The sequence below is a fragment of the Bubalus kerabau genome, chromosome 15 (assembly GCF_029407905.1).
Source record: "Bubalus kerabau isolate K-KA32 ecotype Philippines breed swamp buffalo chromosome 15, PCC_UOA_SB_1v2, whole genome shotgun sequence".
NCBI lineage: Eukaryota > Metazoa > Chordata > Mammalia > Artiodactyla > Bovidae > Bubalus > Bubalus kerabau.
Window position 1 is genome coordinate 735393 of NC_073638.1, and position 8249 is coordinate 743641.

At 40.4% G+C, this 8249-nt stretch overlaps 1 pseudogene; it reads left to right on the forward strand.

Moving 5' to 3' along the window:
* Positions 1–260: 260 nt before the first annotated feature.
* Positions 261–2896, forward strand: LOC129628120 (olfactory receptor 4A15-like; annotated as a pseudogene).
* The last annotated feature ends 5353 nt before the right edge of the window (positions 2897–8249 follow it).

Below are 8249 nucleotides of genomic sequence, written 5' to 3' on the forward strand. Positions count from 1 at the left end.
CACTCATATAACTACCCAGTTGGAATACTGAAGTCTCATTAGTGGATTTGAAGCATGGATTTGATGAAATGAATGGAGTGCTGTGGAAGGATATTGCAAAGTGTCATGTTCCAAAGGCTTGCTCTGTGTGAGATCCGATAGAGCAAACACTCTGAGTAAGGCATCCCATATTTTTCACAAAGCATGTGATCTTCTCAAATTCATTACTGACCCCTTGATTTGCAGCCTCTGACACCTGATCAACAGCTTCATAAGAACACATGGAAAATAGGAACAATGTGAATGAGTTTGTCCTCCTGGGGCTCACACAATATACTGAGATTCAAAAAGTTCTATTTATCTTATTCTTCAGTTCAGTTCAGTCACTCAGTCGTGTCCGACTCTTTGTGACCCCATGAATTGCAACATGCCAGGCCTCTTTGTCCATCACCAACTCCAGGAGTTCACCCAAACTCATGTCCATTGAGTCAGTGATGCCATCCAGCCATCTCATACTCTGTCGTCCCCTTCTCCTGCCCCCCAATCCTTCCCACCATCAGAGTCTTTTCCAATGAGTCAACCCTTTGTATGAGGTGGCCAAAGTATTGGAGCTTCAGCTTTAGTATCAGTCCTTCCAATGAACACCTAGGGCTGATCTCCTTTAGAATGGACTGGTTGGATCTCCTTTCAACCCAAGGGACTCTCAAGAGTCTTCCCCAACACCACAGTTCAAAAGCACCAATTCTTCAGTGCTCAGGTTTCTTCACAGTCCAACTTTTACATCCATACATGACCATACATGAGTAAGATCTTATTCTTACTCATATATATTGTAACCATAATGGGCAATCTGCTTATCATGGTGACCATGGCAGCCAGCCGATCACTGGATTCCCCCATGTACTTTTTTTTTTTGCTTCTTTATCATTTATAGATGATGTCTATTCTACTATCATTGCTCCCAAAATGATAATCAACTTACTTCATGAGAAAAAGACTATTTTCTTCCAGAATTGTGTAACTCAAGTCTTTATAGATCATTTAACTGCTGGTGCTGAAGTCATTCTTCTGATGGTGATGGCCAATGACTGATATGTAGCCATCTACAAACCTCTTCATTATTTGATCATCTTGAATCGGAGGGTGTGTGTCCTCATGCTGCTTGTGGCCTGGGCTGAAGGCCTTCTGCACTCACTGATTCAATTGTTCTTTATTTATCAGCTCCCTTTCTGTGGCCCCAATGTGACTGACAACTTTGTCTGTTGCCGGGAGCCAGCACGGGAGTTTGCACCCATGACAAGGTCATGTGGGAGAGCCCTGATGGGCAAGGCGAGTCAGGGCTCGAGGGGCACCCCCTGGATCTGCCTGAGTGTCTACCCCAAAACCAGAATCTGTCTGTTTTACTATTTTATGACTTTTACCAACTCCTCTGACATTAATGGGGGGCTATCCCCGACCACCTTTCTCTGAAGAAAATTAACTTAGAGCTCTAGTTAATAAGTATCCTGGGCATAATAGGAGTGTTTCAATTCAAACCCCGCTGATGACTTTCTAGCTTGCCTGACAGGTTTACCCGGACTCCTACAGCTACGCATATGATTGTTTACATCCTCCCTACAGCGAGAGGCACAGGAAGCTTAAGATATTAAAATAGTATAGAGCCTCTCAGAGAGTTAGAAATTGTTAGAATAGAACTGGTAGAAGATTTCATTGTTGAGCCAATGCTTGCTGCCAAGTTTCCACATCCCCTGTATTGTATCCTTGGAAGTGTATTAATTAATATAGTTGGTTTATAGAAAAAATAAGTAGTGCCCTTGGTGTTAACAACTTTAGACCCTTAAGGTAATAAATTATTTCCCTTGTTGTAAACCCACTGCACCTCTGCCCTATAGGAATGCAACTTTATCTAACACCTTTGGAGGATGGCGCCAAACTTTAAAATAATTACTCTTAGAGAAAATAAGTCTTATGGTTGACAAACCTTTATCAGAGTCATAAAATGTTAACAGGCCTTCTGGCCAGAAGATGATGTAAATCACCTAAACCATCTGTATACAGTAAGCTTGCAGAAAAGAAAGCCTGGTCTTGATAAGGATCAAAGACTGCTGATTTTGCATGATTTTACACCCCTTATTATCCTCTATGCACAACTTAAGGTATATAAGCTCCCTTTGAAAATAAAGCTACAGGCCTTGCTCAAAGCTTGGTCTCCCCGTGTCATTCTTTCTCTTTCCTTTGCCTTTTCAGGCTGATGCCCTGGAGCACAGGGGCCCTCTGTGTTCACTTTCTTGCCTGGGCTTATAAGACCCACTCGAGAACGTGCCTAAGGTGGGGCACCTTCAGCTATTTGAGAGGGTGCCTGTGGCCTGCGTGAACAGAGCAAGTCCAGTGCTGGGGCTTTATTGGCTTTCTGCGTAAACCAAGGAATATCAGCCTCTTTTCTCTCCTCTATTTTCTTAACTGCAAAATTCTTTCCTTATCTCTTTCTCTGTTTCTCTCAGTTGCCAATGCTGTCCTCCAGAGGGAATCCCTGGATCCAACCGGGGCTGGACCCTGGTAGTCTGTGACATGTACCCTTTACTGAAACTTGCCTGCATTGATACCCACCTCATTAGACTCTCTTTGATAGCTAATGGAGGGGCAATTTGCACTGTTAGTGTCTTATGGGGTCATATTACACTCCCGGAAGACACATGGTTTGGAAGGGAATCACAAAGCCTTTTACACCTGTGCATCCCATATGATGGTGGTCATTTTATTCTTTGTTCCTTGTATCTTCCTGTATGCAAGGCCTAATGCCAACTTTGCCATTGATAAATCTGTGATGGTGGTCCTAACTTTCATAACTCCTATATTGAATCCTTTAATTTACACCTTGAGAAATGCAGAAATGAAAAATGCCATGAGGAAACTCTGAAGTAAAAATGTGACCTTAGTTGGGAAAGGGGAGTTTTCTATCATGTAGGATGTGAAAGTCATTTTTTTTTTTTCCCCCAGAATCAAAGAATGGTCACTCTCAGTGACTATATTTAGAAAATAATTTCCTTTGGTTTATCCATCCTGTTTATTCTGAAACAACTATATAAATTAAACTTTAAGTGGACTATTTTATAGTCCTGAGAGACCAAGAGAATCACATATCTTTAACCTCTTCGATATATAACATACTGTATTAAGATTCTTTAGTGACAATAACTTTTTTTTTTTTCCTATTTGAAGTTTTTATTAGTGAGTGTTGATACTTCTCTGGTACTGAGAAACATGACCTAGTAGAAAGTTCTCTTTTAGTCCAAGAAAGAGAAATTGAAAATTTAAAATTCTGATTGCTAAAAAAAATATTAATCTAGCAATAAAAATAAATTAATTTAAAATTTCACAGACTTTGTCCATAGCAGAAAATAAAACAATTAGAAATGAACTTTGTTACCTTTATTCTGTAATGGTGGTGTATGGTGGATTTTGTCTATTCAAATGAAGTTTTGCACTGAAAATTTCAAATTTTCAACTTCATTCTGTGCAGTTTTTTCAATTGACCTCTTCTGATACTTAAAATACCTTTAACTCATTCATATCACTTCAGAGTCTGTCTACTTTAAACTGTCTGGGTACAGGTTGTCTAATGCAATAAATATTTAACATTTTAGATATATATATTTTTTTGTTTTATGTAATGAATGACTTTCTAACTCTCTGTAAATGATACGTTGTTGCCTTAAGTGATGAAATCAAATTGTCCTCTCTTTTGCAGCAGCATTTGGCAGTTCAGTTCAGTTCAGTTCAGTCCGCTCAGTCGTGTCCGACTCTTTGCGACCCCATGAATCGCAGCACGCCAGGCCTCCCTGTCCATCACCAACTCCCGGAGTTCACTCAAACTCACGTCCATCGAGTCAGTGATGCCATTCAGCCATCTCATCCTCTGTCGTCCCCTTCTCCTCCTGACCCCAATCCCTCCCAGCATCACAGTCTTTTCCAATGAGTCAACTCTTCGCATGAGGTGGCCAAAGTACTGGAGTTTCAGCTTTAGCATCAGTCCTTCCAAAGAAATCCCAGGGCTTATCTCCTTCAGAATGGACTGGTTGGATCTCTTTGCAGTCCAAGGGACTCTCAACACTCTTCTCCAACAGCACACTTCAAAAGCATCAATTCTTCGGTGCTCAGCCTTCTTCACAGTCCAACTCTCACATCCATATATGACCACACGAAAAACCATAGCCTTGACTATTTGGACCTTTGTTGGTAAAGTAACGTCTCTGCTTTTGAATATGCTATCTAGGTTGGTCATAACTTTCCTTCCAAGGAGTAAGCGTCTTTTAATTTCATGGCTACAAGTCACCATCTGCAGTGATTTTGGAGCCCCCCAAAAATAAAGTCTGACACGGTTTCCACTGTTTCCCCATCTATTTGCCAGGAAGTGATGGGACTGGATGCCATGATCTTCATTTTCTGAATGTTGAGCTTTAAACCAACTTTTTCACTCTCCAGTTTCACTTTCATCAAGAGGCTTTTTAGTTCCTCTTCACTTTCTGCCATAAGGGTGAGAATCAAATACTGCATTACAAAGATCAGTCTTTCGTTTCCCTCCTGGCTGCACTAGGTCTTCACTGCAGTGCACAGGCCTTTCTAGTTGCAGCCCACAGGCTTCTCTAATTGTGACACTCGGTCTCCAGAATGCACAGGCTCAGTAGTTGTGTTGCGTGGGCTCAGCCCGTGGGCTTAGTTGCTCCACACCTTGTGATATCTTAGTTCCCCAACCAGGGATCAAACCCATGTCCCCTGAGCTAGAAGGAGGATATGTAACCACTGGTCCACCATGGAAGTCCCACAAAGATCATTCTTTAAGGCTCTGGTATTACAAGTTAAATCTTAGAATTCATCCCACAACTTAGATACTAAAATATTACATACACCTTTAACTTTTTTATTTTTTTCTACTTGTGATTGGGCTCAGTGTACTTAGCAATGTTAGTACCTCTGATTATTGACACATATCAAATTATACCAGACAAAAATCTCATTTATTCTTCAGTGAAGGAAATAAAAATACACTAGATCTTTTAACTAGAAAGGAATCTAATAGAGTGAATTAATTACTTCAAAAATATTATATTGAAGTAACTGACACCTGAATTTGACCATGCTCACTAGAGTGAGGAAGGTATGGATAAGGAAGCTGAACTCAAGACAAAATGCCTTTGCATGAAACTTCCCAAATCATTCCTTTCTCTTGATAAAAAGAAATTACTCTTTAAATACTTTGAAGTATTTTTTCGTATTTATATCTTTAAAAATCGCATAGGATATATGTTCAGATATGGTGTGACATGGATGTATACTCTTCTTTCTTATCATAAGGATAAATAACTTTTCAAAGTACATTTATGGAATAATAATTATTTTCCTGATGCCATTGAAAACCATTATATATATATATATATATATATATATATATATATATATATATATACATATATACACACACAGATAGATAGATAGATATAGATATAGATAGATAGATAGGTTTCCCAGGTGGCACTATAGCTTCCCTGGTGGCTCAGATGGTAAAGCATCTGCCTGAATCACAGGAGACCTGGGTTCAATCCCTGGGTCAGGAAGATCCCCTGTACTCTTGCCTGGAAAATTCCATGGTCTGAGAAGCCTGGTAGGCTACAGTCCATGTATCCGCAAAGAGTTGGACACAACTGAGCGACTTCACTTTCACTTTCAGGTGGCACTAGTGGTAAAGACCTTGCATGCCAAGGTAGAAGACATAAAAGACATGGTTTGATCCCTGGGTTGCATTGAGAAGATCCCCTAGAGGAGGGAGGGAATACTCCAGTATTCTCACCTGGAGAATCCCATAAACGAAGAGCCTGGAGAAGTACAGTTCACAGGGTATCAAAGAGTTGGACAGGACTGAAGTGACTTAGCACAGGAGATATATATAGATAGATATAGATATAGATATAGATATATGTATTTCCATATCTTAGCTTTCCATTCCATTCAATATATACATGAGCCAGTGCTACAGTGTTTAAATTACTGCAGTGTTTCAGATATGTTTGTCATATTAAAAAAAATCCCAAAATTAAATGGTTTAAAGCATCATCATTCACTTTATTAATTCAGATTTTTTTCATTCAATCTGGAATTTGATAGATAAGTTGTATACTTCAGTCTCAGCGTTTCTCTTGAGGTTGTAGTTAGAAATTCAGAGGCTGAAGACATCAAAAAACTTTCTTCACTCATATACCTGATATACAGGCTGGAAAGACTTGAAAAGTGGGGATTAGAATAGCTGGTACTTCTTGAGATCATAAGAGTGAGAACCTAATCAAGTATAGTGTCTTTAAAAAATGAGCCCACTCTCTCATGTTTGCTTGGAGGAAAGACCTGTGAGACTGAACGCCGAAAAATTGATGCTTTTGAACTGTGGTGCTACAGAAGACTCTTGAGAGTCCCTTGGACTACAAAGAGATCAAACCAGTCAATCCTAAAGGAAACCAACCCTGAGTATTTATATGAAGCACTGATCCTGAAGCTGAAGCTCCAATACTTTGGCCACCTGATGTGAAGAGCTGACTTACTGGAAAACACTCTGATGCTGGGAAAGACTGAGGGCAGGAGGAGAAGGGCATGACAGAGGGTGAATTGTTGGATGGTTCATCACCAACTCAATGGACATGAGTCTGAGTAAACTCTGGAAGAAGGTGAAGGACAAGGAAGCCTGGCATGCTTCAGCCCATGGGGTCACAAAGAGTTGGACATGACTTAGAGACTGAAAAATAACAACCTGTGATGATGGATTTAAAAGGTGGCCATCTGCAAGCAGGGAAAAAAGTGTTCACCAGCTTCCAACCCTGCAATCACCTTGATTTGGGACTTCCAACTTCCAGAAATGTGAAAAAACATTTCTCAGTATTTTAAGCTACAGTCTATAGTATTTTGTTAAGGCAAACCAAACTGACTAAAATGATGGTGATAACAAGGCTGCTGCTGATGTATAATACAGGTTTGCTGAACAGAGGTCTGAATTGAATCTGATTCAATTCAGGGAAAAAAAAAAAAAAGGAAAACACACACACACACACACACACACACACACACACAACCTCCCAATCCAATCACCAGAGATGTAGATAATCAGATCTTTGAATAAAGGAGACATAAGATATTTTCCAAATAGGAAAAGGAGTATGTCAAGGCTGTATATTGTCACTCTGCTTATTTAACTTTTTTGCAGAGTACATCATGAGAAATGCTGGGCTGGAAGAAACACAAGCTGGAACCAAGATTGCCACGAGAAATATCAATAACCTCAGATATGCAGATGAGACCACCCTTATGGCAGAAAGTGAAGAGGAAATAAAAAGCCTCTTGATGAAAGTGAAAAAGGAGAGTGAAAAAGTTGGCTTAAAGCTCAACATTCAGAAAATGAAGATCATGGCATCCGGTCCCATCACTTCATGGGAAATAGATGGGGAAACAGTGTCAGACTTTATTTTTCTGGGCTCCAAAATCACTGCAGATGGTGACTGCAGCCATGAAATTAAAAGACGCTTACTCCTTGGAAGAAAAGTTATGACCAACCTAGACAGCATATTCAAAACCAGAGACATTACTTTGCCAACAAAGTTCTGTCTAGTCAAGGCTATGGTTTTTCCAGTGGTCATGTATGGATGTGAGAGTTGGACTGTGAAGAAAGCTGAGCGCTGAAGAATTGATGCTTTTGAAGTGTGGTGTTGGAAAAGACTCTTGAGAGTCCCTTGGACTGCAAGGAGATCCAACCAGTCCATTCTGAAGGAGATAAGCCCTGGGTGTTCTTTGGAGGGAATAATGCTAAAGTTGAAGCTCCAGTACTTTGGCCACCTCATGTGAAGGGTTGACTCATTGAAAAAGACTGTGATGCTGGGAGGGATTGGGGGCAGGAGGGAAAAGGGACGATAGAGGATGAGATGGCTGGAAGGCATCACCAACTCGATGGACATGAGTTTGGATGAACTCCAGGAGTTGGTGATGGACAGGGAGACTTGGCATGCTGCGATTCATGGGGTCGCAGAGTCGGACACAACTGAGCAACTGAACTGAACTGAAGATATTTTTGAATAAGAACCTTGTAATATCACCATCATACATCAGGTAGATCTTCAATCTAATCTTTGAGGGATCTGAGGTCACTGACCAGAGTGTAATTGTGATCAGGAAAAATCAGTTCCATTCAGTCACTCAGTAATGTCTGACTTCTTGAGAAGCCATTGACTTCAGGACAC